The sequence below is a fragment of the Amblyomma mixtum genome, chromosome 3 (genome assembly GCF_055824585.1).
Source record: "Amblyomma mixtum isolate Tamu chromosome 3, ASM5582458v1, whole genome shotgun sequence".
Taxonomy (NCBI): domain Eukaryota; kingdom Metazoa; phylum Arthropoda; class Arachnida; order Ixodida; family Ixodidae; genus Amblyomma; species Amblyomma mixtum.
This window is the reverse complement of record NC_143014.1, coordinates 131,484,801-131,496,322: the sequence shown is the minus strand read 5'-3', so window position 1 is coordinate 131,496,322 and position 11,522 is coordinate 131,484,801. Positions and strand designations below refer to the sequence as shown.

The 11,522-nt window shown below is 49.5% G+C and overlaps 10 non-coding genes and 1 pseudogene across 10 annotated transcripts; all 11 read right to left on the bottom strand.

The window, feature by feature from the left end:
• Positions 1-192: 192 nt before the first annotated feature.
• TRNAE-UUC (transfer RNA glutamic acid (anticodon UUC)) lies at positions 193-264 on the bottom strand. The gene has a single exon. It is a non-coding gene; the product is annotated as a tRNA-Glu (tRNA).
• An 83-nt stretch (positions 265-347) lies between these two features.
• On the bottom strand, positions 348-419 carry TRNAQ-CUG (transfer RNA glutamine (anticodon CUG)). Its single transcript has one exon. It is a non-coding gene; the product is annotated as a tRNA-Gln (tRNA).
• A 5-nt stretch (positions 420-424) lies between these two features.
• TRNAE-UUC (transfer RNA glutamic acid (anticodon UUC)) lies at positions 425-496 on the bottom strand. Its single transcript has one exon. It is a non-coding gene; the product is annotated as a tRNA-Glu (tRNA).
• An 83-nt stretch (positions 497-579) lies between these two features.
• Positions 580-651, bottom strand: TRNAQ-CUG (transfer RNA glutamine (anticodon CUG)). The gene has a single exon. It is a non-coding gene; the product is annotated as a tRNA-Gln (tRNA).
• Positions 652-656: 5 nt separating this feature from the next.
• Positions 657-728, bottom strand: TRNAE-UUC (transfer RNA glutamic acid (anticodon UUC)). The gene has a single exon. It is a non-coding gene; the product is annotated as a tRNA-Glu (tRNA).
• A 90-nt stretch (positions 729-818) lies between these two features.
• TRNAQ-CUG (transfer RNA glutamine (anticodon CUG)) lies at positions 819-890 on the bottom strand. The gene has a single exon. It is a non-coding gene; the product is annotated as a tRNA-Gln (tRNA).
• Positions 891-895: 5 nt separating this feature from the next.
• On the bottom strand, positions 896-967 carry TRNAE-UUC (transfer RNA glutamic acid (anticodon UUC)). The gene has a single exon. It is a non-coding gene; the product is annotated as a tRNA-Glu (tRNA).
• An 81-nt stretch (positions 968-1,048) lies between these two features.
• Positions 1,049-1,120, bottom strand: TRNAQ-CUG (transfer RNA glutamine (anticodon CUG)). Its single transcript has one exon. It is a non-coding gene; the product is annotated as a tRNA-Gln (tRNA).
• A 3,824-nt stretch (positions 1,121-4,944) lies between these two features.
• On the bottom strand, positions 4,945-6,282 carry LOC149351917 (uncharacterized; annotated as a pseudogene).
• Positions 6,283-6,415: 133 nt separating this feature from the next.
• TRNAQ-CUG (transfer RNA glutamine (anticodon CUG)) lies at positions 6,416-6,487 on the bottom strand. Its single transcript has one exon. It is a non-coding gene; the product is annotated as a tRNA-Gln (tRNA).
• Positions 6,488-6,492: 5 nt separating this feature from the next.
• Positions 6,493-6,564, bottom strand: TRNAE-UUC (transfer RNA glutamic acid (anticodon UUC)). The gene has a single exon. It is a non-coding gene; the product is annotated as a tRNA-Glu (tRNA).
• Between the last annotated feature and the right edge of the window lie 4,958 nt (positions 6,565-11,522).

Here is an 11,522-nt window from a genome sequence, read left to right as displayed (position 1 = left end):
TGGCCGGAAGTAGGATTCACTAGACCACACTGGAACGCAGCGGCATCGGCCAAGAGAGCGTTCTAAGCACTATGCATCTTAAAAAAAACAAAAAAAAACGAAGGAGCCAAAAACAAAAGTGTAAGTCTCACCGAGATTTGAACTCGGATCGCTGGATTCAGAGTGCTAACCATAACACCATGAGACCACATCTTCCGACGCCGGGAATCGAAACCGGGCCTCCTGAGTGAAAGCCAGGTATCCTAGCCACTAGACCACGCCGGAACGCAGCGGCATCGGCCAAGAGAGCGTTCTAAGCACTATGCGTCTTAAAAAAAAAAAAAGGAAGGAGCCAAAAACAAAAGTGCAGGTCTCACCGAGATTTGAACTCGGATCGCTGGATTCAGAGTCCAGAGTGCTAACCATTACACCATGAGACCACATTTTCCGACGCCGAGAATCGAACCCGGGCCTCCTGGGTGAAAGGCAGGTATCCTAGCCACTAGACCACGCCGGAACGCAGCGGCATCGGCCAAGAGAGCGTTCTAAGCAATATGCGTCTTAAAAAAAAAACAAAAAAAACGAAGGAGCCAAAAATGTAGGTCTCATCGAGATTTAAACTCGGATCGCTGGATTCAGAGTCCAGAGTGCTAACCATTACACCATGAGACCACATTTTCCGACGCCGGGAATCGAACCCGGGCCTCCTGGGTGAAAGCCAGGTATCCTAGCCACTAGACCACGCCGGAACACAGCGGCATCGGCCAAGAGAGCGTTCTAAGCACTATGTGCCTTAAAAAACAAGCAAACAAAAACGAAGGAGCCAAAAACAAAAGTGTAGGTCTCACCGAGATTTGAACTCGGATCGCTGGATTCAGAGTCCAGAGTGCTAACCATTACACCATGAGACCATATTTTCCGACGACGGGAATCGAACCCGGGCCCCCTGGGTGAAAGCCAGGTATCCTAGCCACTAGACCACGCCGGAACGCAGCGGCAACGGCCAAGAGATTGTTCTAAGCACTATGCGTCTTAAAAAAAAACACGAAGGAGCCAAAAACGAAAGTGTAGGTCTCACCGAGATTTGAACTCGGATCGCTGGATTCAGAGTCCAGAGTGCTAACCATTACACCATGAGACCATATTTTCCGACGCCGGGAATCGAACCCGGGCCTCCTGGGTGAAAGCCAGGTATCCTAGCCACTAGACCACGCCTTTTTTTTTTTCCTTTATTGCCTGCTAATACAGTGACAGGTCACACAAATGAATACATACATATATGCTGAATAAGCACGTTAGCATGCGATGCGGGTATTTCAAAATTTCTTCAGACACACCAAGTCATCAAGGATGGTAACCCACCCAGGGGGTTCATTTTGTGCACGATACACTTCTCTAATATATGAAACACTTTCGATTAGGTTATCGCGCGTAGATCGCACATTGGCATCTGCGTGCCGAAAAGCCATTCTCGTCCTCCACAAGCTGTGGAGGCCCAGGACCATGAACATATCAAAAGGTATCCCTTGATCGCTTTCAACTGGCAGAAATCGTATTCCATAGGGTGTTATGGGGAGATCTTTTTTTAGAGTGCGCTGCAAAATATCCCAGTGGAAGACTGCGTCCCAGCATTCAATGAAGGCATGTTCAATTGTTTCCGGCTTTTCACACAGTAAGCAATCGGTTGTCCAAGGCACGAATATTCCTTTCTGTTCCAGCCATACTTTAACGGGGAGTGTGTTTGTGTGCAACTGGAAGAAAAACGTTTTGGCCGCCGGTCTTAAAGGCATCCTTCTGACTCGCTTCAGTACATCTTTACCTGAGCCTCCAGAGTACACCGTCCTATACAATGGGGTGGGCAGCATGCTGTCAACTAAGTCCGCGTACAGTTGTTTCTTTGTCACTGAGGACAAATGCTCCAAAGAAAAACGTGCACAAAGTATTCTAAAGGAAGCAACTACTTCTCGGTAGTAGCCGGTCACTCTTATACTGGCAACATTGGATGTGGAAACAACAAACTCAGGCAGTGTTTTCGCCAATCTCGCCTGGATGACTGTACGGAGAAAATCGTTACTTTCATCTCGCAGGAAGAAGAATCGCGATACGATCTGTCGTATAAACAAGTGTGAGAGCCCTAGTCCACCATCGCGAACTTTGCGAAAAAGGTTTGTACGGCTGGTCCGCTCCCAAGTGGAGTTCCAGATAAAGACGGCAAACACTCGGTGCATCTTTTGCACATTTATACGAGGCATGAACAACACTTGCATCATATACCACACTTTGGCAATCAAAAAAACATTGCACGCTGCCGCACGCGCGAACACCGATAATCCGCGACCCTGCCATCCTTTTGTTTTTTCCCTCAACTCTTCTGTTTGTTCACTCCAGAACTGCGTCGAGTCCCTATAGTGCTGAAGGGGCACCCCGAGATACCGTGCAGGCACTGAAGTCCACTCTATACCCGCGAAATTGGCGGGTGTCGTATTCCAGCTCCCATGCCATATTCCCACACTTTTTTCAAAGTTAATCTGGGCCCCAGTATAGCAACAGAAATTTCTGGCAATGCGCACAGCCTCTAGCACGCTTTCTCTGTCCTCGCAGAAGACTGCAACGTCATCTGCATAAGCCAGCATTTTAACTTCAGCGGCGTGCAGCCTAAAACCACGTATGTTTGCATCAAGGATGACTGCCCTACAGAAAGGTTCGAGGTATATGGCAAAAAGGAGAGGAGACAAGGGACATCCTTGCCTCACAGAGGAGCGGACTAGCACCCTTGAACTAAGGCACTTGTTGATGATAATCTGCATTGAACATTCTTCATAAGCCATTTTGACACCGTCTAAAATTATGCTCCCAACATTACAGTGCTGTAGTATACTGAAAAGCACCTCATGCGAGACCCGGTCAAAGGCCTTCGCAAGGTCAAGCTGTAACATGGCCACTCGACCCTCAAGGGCATCACAACATTCTAGTACACTTCTTGCGATGTGGGTGTTCGTTGAAATTGTGCGCTCTCTAATGCCGCATGTCTGATGTGGCCCTACTAGCTATTTAATTACCACTTGTAATCGTCCAGCTAAGACTTTCATAAAAATTTTGTAGTCTGTATTGGTGAGAGATATCGGTCTATATGAGCCTACAAGAAGGAGCTTTTCCGGATCATCGGTTTTTTGGAATCAGCACTGTGTGTGATGTCCGGAATGAAGGAGGGACTTTTTTAAATTCATACGCTTCTGACAGAAGTTTATGCAAAATTCACGCCAATTATTCACTGAAAGCTTTGTAAAAAGCTGCGCCTAGGCCGTCCGGCCCTGGCGATTTGCCTGACGGCAGCTTCTCTATCGCTGTTTTGATCTCGCTCACACTTATTGGCATTTCTAGGCTGTCCTTAACATCGTCATCCAGTCTTGGCATTCCGATCATGAAATCGCTGTCGAAGCCTGGCTCGAGGCGTGTGACATTGCCGAACACATCGCGATAATGGTCAACAAAAGCATTCTCGATCACCGCGGGATCTGACGTCACTTCATTTTGGAAACGTATCTGCTTGATCTCGTTTCTTGACGCCTGCCGTTTTTCATCGCTCATTGCGCGCTTGTTTGGCACCTCACCCATCCATAACCTTTCACTACGAGAACGTATGACTGCAGCCTTGTATCGCTCTGTATCGATAACTTCTAGTTCATGTCTCACTTTCTTCACGCTCTCAGCCATTGATCGTGGTCAAAGTTTTGTACGTTTAAAAGAAATTCCAGTTCCCTTTGCAGCTCTTTTTGGTTTAGTTTGGTTTATTGGGGTTTAACGTCCCGAAGCAACTTAGGCTATGAGGGACGCCGTAGTGAAGGGCTCCGGGAATTTCGACCACCTGGGGTTCTTTAACGTGCACTGACATCGCACAGCACACGGGCCTCTAGAATTTCGCCTTCATCGAAATTCAGCCGCCGCCGCCGGGATCGAACCCGCGTCTGCAGCTCTTTTTGCTTCTGCAGTTCTTCGTGCTTCCGGCTGCTTCCTCTTTCGATTGCAATGAGCTTAACTTGGCTCTTAAATTCCTCCCATGCAGTCCGAAAGTTTTCATGCTTCATTGTCAGCATCTCTGTTAATTTTCCCTTAACTCTGCTTGAGAACAGTTCATCATCAAGAAGCTTTTCATTGAATTTCCACATGTCCCAGTTAAATCGCGTCGTCTTAGTTTTTTTCCCGAGTGCGAAGCTCACCAAGCTATGATCTGTGAATGATAGTGGTGTGACACTAACTGTTACATAGGGGCATCAAGTCTAGTGAAATATACACTCTGTCCAACCTTGCTCGGCTCTCTCTCTGATTGTGTGTGTACTGCGGAAGCATACCGCCAGTGAAGACTCGGCCCACATCTTCTAGGTTGTGCTCCTCAATTAGTGAGCTCAAAAGGAGAGCACTTTTGTCACGAACATGTGCACCTCTGAATCGATCCTCCGCAAAACACACACAGTTAAAATCACCGAGAAATATGACAAAGCGATCACACTCTAAGTACTGCTCAATGTACTCAAAAAAAACCCTTCGGTCATTCACATTGTTAGGAGCATAAACGCATATGATCCGCCACAAGGATTCAGAAAAAGAAAAATCTACAATAAGCATGCGGCCAGTTTGGCAAACAGTCATACTCTCTTCAATAATGCTAGCACTCTTCCGTATCATCAGTGCGCACCCGCCTGACATGCCATTAGCATGGCATACACACACATTATAATGCGCGGTAAAAGGCATCACCATGCGATCGGTCTGCTCTTGAGTCTCGACCTTAGTTTCTTGTATCGCGATGACATCGAGTTCCTTCTCCATACAGAGGCGACTAAGTTGATACTGTCGCCTACGTGCTCCAAGGCCACGAACATTCAAGGTGGCAACTCTTAATGCTGTCTCTAGTCTCAGAGCCATTTATCTTATAGAGCACACCGTTCGCACAGTACCTCTGGGTAACTACTGATATTAGCGCTTTGCAACAAGTAAGCAATTGGCAGCACAATTCCCACGCGTACCTTTGCGGTGTACGCAGCGGCTACTTCTGAAAAGGCGTCCATCTTTTGACGACGCTGGCCTGGACGCCCCAGTAGGCGCCACGTCCTACGGAGGCGGTGTTGCCGCCGGCCGTCTGTCCGGCGGAATGTTCGGTTTCGGACGGAAGGGCGCCCGACGGCCCACCGGTGCTTTCGGCGGGGGTTCATCGTTGCTCTCGTTGCCAAGGTTCTCGTGCTGGTTGTTGGCTGAGTCCCGTGACCTTTTTGTCGCCGCGTTGCTTACACCCGATTCTGCGACGTCCATCAAATCGCTTCCAGGTGCGTGTTTTGCTGCATCCACCTCGGTAGCGGCTGGTTCGGTGGCCAACTCCTTCACATTTTCATCGCTTGGCTTTTCCTCTTCAGTTTTCTGCTGAGTAAGTTGCACTGTAGCCGCGTTCGGTAGGCCAGCGCTATGCTCAGACGGCATTACGGCCGTGTCCGACGGCCGACTCTCCGTGCGGGAGGCCTCAGCGACGTCAGCCTCGTCCACGAAAAGGTCCGCCACGTCTTCCTTGGGCGCCGGTCCTGTTACCGACGCGTACGTCCTTTCACACTGCGCTTCGTCATGGCCGTAGCGACGACAAAGCGTACATTTCGGGACGCGGCAGTCACGTCGAACATGACCGGTGTTTCGGCATTTCAAGCACAACGGTGCTCTGCCAGGGACAACAACCAAGGTCTGCTCACCGGCGATACGAAGTTGGTGGGCAGGTCTTCCACGGTGAGACCCGTCCGCAGAACCAAGGACACCACTCGCGTTGACGATGATTTTTCTTGCACGCCGTGAACACGCCATTTCTCCCGGCAAACGTCAATCACCTTTCCGTAAGGTGAGAGGGCTGTCCGTATGTCGTCGTCAGGCATGTTGTACAGCATCCAATGCAGCTTCAATTGCACCGCCTGGTTGGCTGGGTCGACCACAATACAGCGATGCTCCTTCACTTTCATGTTCTTGACGCTTGCGAGCCTCTTGACGCCTTCGTCGCTCTTGAAGGTGATTGCCCAAACGTGGCTCATCTGATACGCCCCAAGGGCGATAACATCGGGCAGTAGGCCCTAAGCCCGCCAGCGCATCGCGGAAGTGCTCCACGCGATACGGCCTGGCCCGCACATCAGCATGCAAAAACAACGTATTTAAAACAATACGGCCTGTCGGCAGTTGAGGCAGCAACACTTGATATTCCGGGTCTTCAGTATCAAAAATCCTGTTACCGCGGCCCTGCTGGGCCGCTGAAGCCGCTCCTACGGAGCCCTGCATCCTGCGTCCGTTCACTAGCGTGGCCGGAAGCAGAATCCCTAGACCACGCCGGAACGCAGCGGCAACGGCCAAGAGAATGTTCTAAGCACTATGCGTCTTAAAAAAAAAACGAAGGAGCCAAAAACAAAAGTGTAGGTCTCACCGAGATTTGAACTCGGATCGCTGGATTCAGAGTCCAGAGTGCTAACCATTACACCATGAGACCATATTTTCCGACGCCGGGAATCGAACCCGGGCCTCCTGGGTGAAAGCCAGGTATCCTAGCCACTAGACCAGGCCGGATTTTTTTTTTCTTTATTGCCGTCTGTGACATGATAACAAAAATGTACAAATGATAAAAACATCAGCCTAATTCGGCTGACGTAGCAGGGCTTAAAATCTTCTCAATGCGACCAGTTCATCAAATACAGTAATCCATTCAGGTGGGTCAGCTTGTGCTCGGTACATTTCTCTCAAGCTCGCAACACTTTCAATAAAGTTTTCGCGCACCGAGCGAACGTTAACATCCGCGTGTCGTCGCACTTGCATCCGTGTCCTCCAGAGGCTGTGGAGGCCCAGAAGCATGATTAAATCATACGGTACTCCTGCTTCATTCTGAATTGGCAGGAATCTGATGCCGTAGGGGTCCAGGGGAAACTCTTTTTTGACTGTTCGTTGCAGCACATCCCAATAGAAAACGGGGTCCCAACAGTCCAGAAATACATGTTCTACTGTCTCAGGTTTTTTGCATAAGAGACAGTTTGTGGTCCATGGGACAAAAATCCCCTTTTCGTGCAGCCACGTTTTAACAGGAAGTGTATTCGAGTGCAATTTAAAGAAAAAAGATTTCGTAGATGGGTTCACAGGCATATTTTTAACTCTCTTTAATACATCGTGCCCTGGGCCTCCACGATAAGGTAACCGGTAGATTGGGGTCGGTAACATGGTGTCCACCAGATCCTTATACAGCTTTTGCTTTGACACTTTAGATAAGTACTCAAGGGAAAATCGCACATGGAGCAGCCTAAAAGAGAGTACAACTTCTCGCATGTACCCATTGACAGTGCCACACATATTCGCACAAGATGAGACGACAAATTCAGGAAGAAGTCTCTGCAACCGCACTTGGATAACAGTCATAAGAAAATTATCCCTTTGATTTCGGAGAAAGAAAAAACGCGAAACAACTTGACGCAGAAATAAATGCACAAGGCCGAGGCCTCCTTTTTTCACTGAAAGAAACAAATTGGTACGGCTGGTTCTCTCCCAGTTTGACGACCAAATAAAAACAGCAAACACTCGATGCATCTTTTGAATACTGGCCCGAGATGCGCACAGCACATTCATCAAATACCATATTTTGGATACAAGGAAAAGATTGCAGACGGAGGCTCGCGCAAACATTGATAACTGCCTCCCTTTCCAGGCATCTGCTTTCTCCCTCGCCCTTGACGTATCTTCATTCCAGTGTTCACTTGCATCGCGATAATGCACTAGGGGGACGCCGAGATATTGCGTCGGCAAAGACGACCATCGCATCCTGGAAAAGTGTTCAGGCATCGCTTCCCAGTCGCCATGCCAAAAGCCAGAGCTTTTGTCCCAGTTTATGAGACACCCCGTTTGTTTGCAGAATTTATCCACCGTGCTGATCACCTCAGTAATGCTGCCTCTGTCTGAACAGAATACCGCAATATCGTCCGCATAAGCAAGGATTTTGACGTGAGTCGACTGCAATCGAAAGCCCGTGATGCTCTCACTTTTGATGATAGCTAAGCACAGTGGCTCCAAGTAGGCCGCAAACAGCAGAGGCGATAGCGGGCATCCCTGCCTTACTGACGAATGAACTGCTATCCTGTCTGTGAGGTCACCATTAACAATAATGCGCGTGGTGCAGTTTGCATATGCCATCTTAACACCTTCTGCAATAATACGGCCTACATTAGCGTGCTCCAAAATGCTGAAAATGACATCATGGGAAACGCGATCGAAGGCTTTCGCCAGATCTAGCTGCATCATAGCGATGCGGTCCCCGAGCACATCGCAACATTCCAGCACGGTCCGTGCGACGTGCACATTTGTGGCGATACTCCTACCTTTGATTCCGCAAGTCTGGTGCGGCCCAACCAATTTCGTAATTATGCTCTGCAATCTCTTTGCTAAAACCTTCATGTACAATTTATAGTCCACGTTGGTGAGGCTTATCGGGCGATAATTTCCCACCAACAACTTCTTTTCTGGGACATCTGATTTCGGAATCAGCACTATGTACGACGTGGTGAATGAGAGTGGCACTTGTTTTCTTTCGTAAGCTTCATCTAGAACTCATAGCAGTAACTGAGCGACTGTGGGCTTAAATGCTTTGTAAAATTCGGCCCCTATTCCATCAGGTCCTGGAGCTTTTCCCGCTTGCAGGTCTTCGATTGCAGTCTCTATTTCTTTTGCAGTTATGGGCTGCTCAAGACGCTCCTTCACTTCGTCCCGAAGTCTCGGCAGGAGAGGCAAAAAGTCAACCAGGAAGGTCTCATTCATGTCACGCGTATGTCCAAGAAGCTCAATGTACTGCTCTTCAAATAGCTGCTTGATTGTAAAAGCGTCATTCGTGACTTCATCTCCGTTCCTTATCTGCCTGATTTCGTTTTGGCAAGCATAACGCTTTTCGTCACACAAAGCTCGCTTCGTCGGCGTTTCACCAGCCCACAGTTTCTGTGTCCTTGCGCGTATAACGGCAGCTTTATACCTTTCAGTGTCTAAGCGTTCGAGCAGGCTTTTCACCTCCCTTAGGTCCTTAGAAAACTTCCCAGGCTCGGAGCTTTCCATGCCTATTAAAAATTGCAGTTGCTCGCGAGCTGCTTTTTCTTCCTGTTTTTCTTCGTATCGCTTCAAGCAACTTTTTTCAATGGCCCTTCTTTTTATCCACTCCTTGAAATCTTCCCACTGAACCGCAACAACGCTGGGTCGCTCCTCAAGCAGCTTCTGCATTTCATCCGCAATATCAGTTACGAATTCCTCGTCCTCTAACAGCTTTACATTAAATTTCCAGAGATTCCAGTTAAATTTTGTTTTTCTTTGCTTTATGCCGAAACTTGCGATCACTAGGCAATGATCACTAAAAGCTACAGGTATAACTTTGCAACTCGTGCAAAGAGACACGAGATCAATGGATGCATAAATTCTATCCAACCTGGCATGACTATTACGCTGAAAATGAGTGAACTGAGGTTGATTCCCTTCGGTAAATATACTGCCAATATCCTCTAAGCTATTATCATAAGCCAGAGATTGAAGCAATTGAGCACTCTTGTCACGCACAGGCGTACCCTTCACTCGATCATTAGCGGCACACACACAATTAAAATCTCCCAACAGCAACAACACTCGGTCGCAAACAAGGTAGGGCTCCAAACAGGTAAAGAGATCAAAACGCTCAGATTCAACATTTGGAGCATACACACATATAATGCGCCAACATAAATTGGAAAAAGAAAAATCAACAACAATAAGCCGTCCACTATGGCAAGAAAAAACCGACTCGACAGTGATGCCTAAATTATTTCGGACAAATAATACGCACCCACCCGAGGTGCCAACGGAATGGCAAACACAAACGTTAAAGGCTGCACGAAAGGTGGACACCATGCGATCAGTGGATTCCTCACTTTCGATCTTAGTCTCTTGGACTGCAACTATGTCAAGCGCGTTTTCAGCAAGCAGGCGGTTAAGCTGGCACTGACGCCGTCGTGCACCAAGGCCTCTCACATTCAAAGTTGCTACATGTAAAGCTGTGTCTAGTTTCATCGCCATGCCCTATGAAAAGGAGACTTGAGTCCCACAGTACCCCTCATAGTCAGCCGAGCAGTCTTCTTAAACTCACTGTGCATGTACGGTGTCGCCTTTCCAGATATCCGCGTGCAGGCGTCGGGAACCCATGGGTAATTCCTTCGCCAGCAGATCCAGATCCGTGCACACAGTCTGATGGGTACCACTCCCCACCAAAAAAAAAAGACAAGGAAAAAAAAAGAAAAGCAAGAAAAAAAACAACACAAATGCACATTGCAGAACTACGGAGGCGGTTTCCCCGCCTGCCTTGTCTCGGCCATTACGTTCGGCCGCGGCTTGAACATCGGACGCCGGATTCCCGGGGCCTTCGACGGCGGTTCGTCGCTGCCACCATCAAGATGCGTCTTTTCGCCGGCGCTTTCCTCGCGGGAGCGTTTTCCAGCCGTTAGGGTGCCAGCCTCCTCAGTGAAGTCCATGCCTTCGGTGTTGGCAGGTTCAGCGCTGTCCAGAGCTTCGGCCGCGGCTTCTGGCGCGCCCTTCGGCGCGCCATCGCCACTCTGTTGAAAGGCACTCTGAACTTGTACTACACTCGCCGGTACCTCACTTGACGTCGCCTTCTGCTTCGTCAAAACCGTAAGCGACGGCCCTTCCCTCGCTGCTGGTTGCCCGTCTGCACGGGCTGCATCTTCCGCATCAGCCTCGTCCATCAGCAACTCAGACTTGTCTACTCCTGTACCGGGGCCGGTAATGCTCGCGTAAGTGCGGGCACACTGTCCGTCTTCATGTCCGAACCGTCGGCAGGTTCCGCAACGCGGGACTCGGCATTCCTTACGGAGGTGCCCCGTACTCCGACAGCGTAGGCACAACGGTGGTCTGCCCGGTACAGCAACGAGCGCCAGCTCACCGCTAACATTCAGCTGGTGCGGCAGGTCGTCCAGCTTCACGCCAGCTCTCAACTTCAACGTGACGAGTCTAGTAGTCGAGCCTTTTTCTGACATACCACTCACGCGCCAGCGCTCGCGGGCAACTTCCGTCACTTTTCCGTACGGCGCAAATTTGGCAGCCCGAACATCCTCGTCTGGCACGTTGTGTAGCAGCCAGTGAAGTTTCAGTCGCACATCTTGGTTGGCCGGGTCAATCACCAAGCAGCGGCCTTTTTTCACTACCAGCTCACCGACACTAATAATCTTGGTCACCGCTTCAGCATCCTTGAGAGTGACGGCCCAGACGTGGCTCATCCGATACGCCCCCATTGCGATAACATCGGGGAGCAGCGACTGCTCTGCTAAAGCGTCGCGGAAATCTTCCACCCGGTACGGGCGGGCCCTGATATCGGCGTGCAAAAAAACCGTATTCAAAACGAACCGACCTGTAGGCAGTGCTGGCAAAACAACCTGGTAAGTATTTTCCTGTTGACTAGCCCTGTCACCGCGGCCTGACACGGCCGCTGAAGCCGCTCCATCGGAGCCCTGCATCCTGCGTCC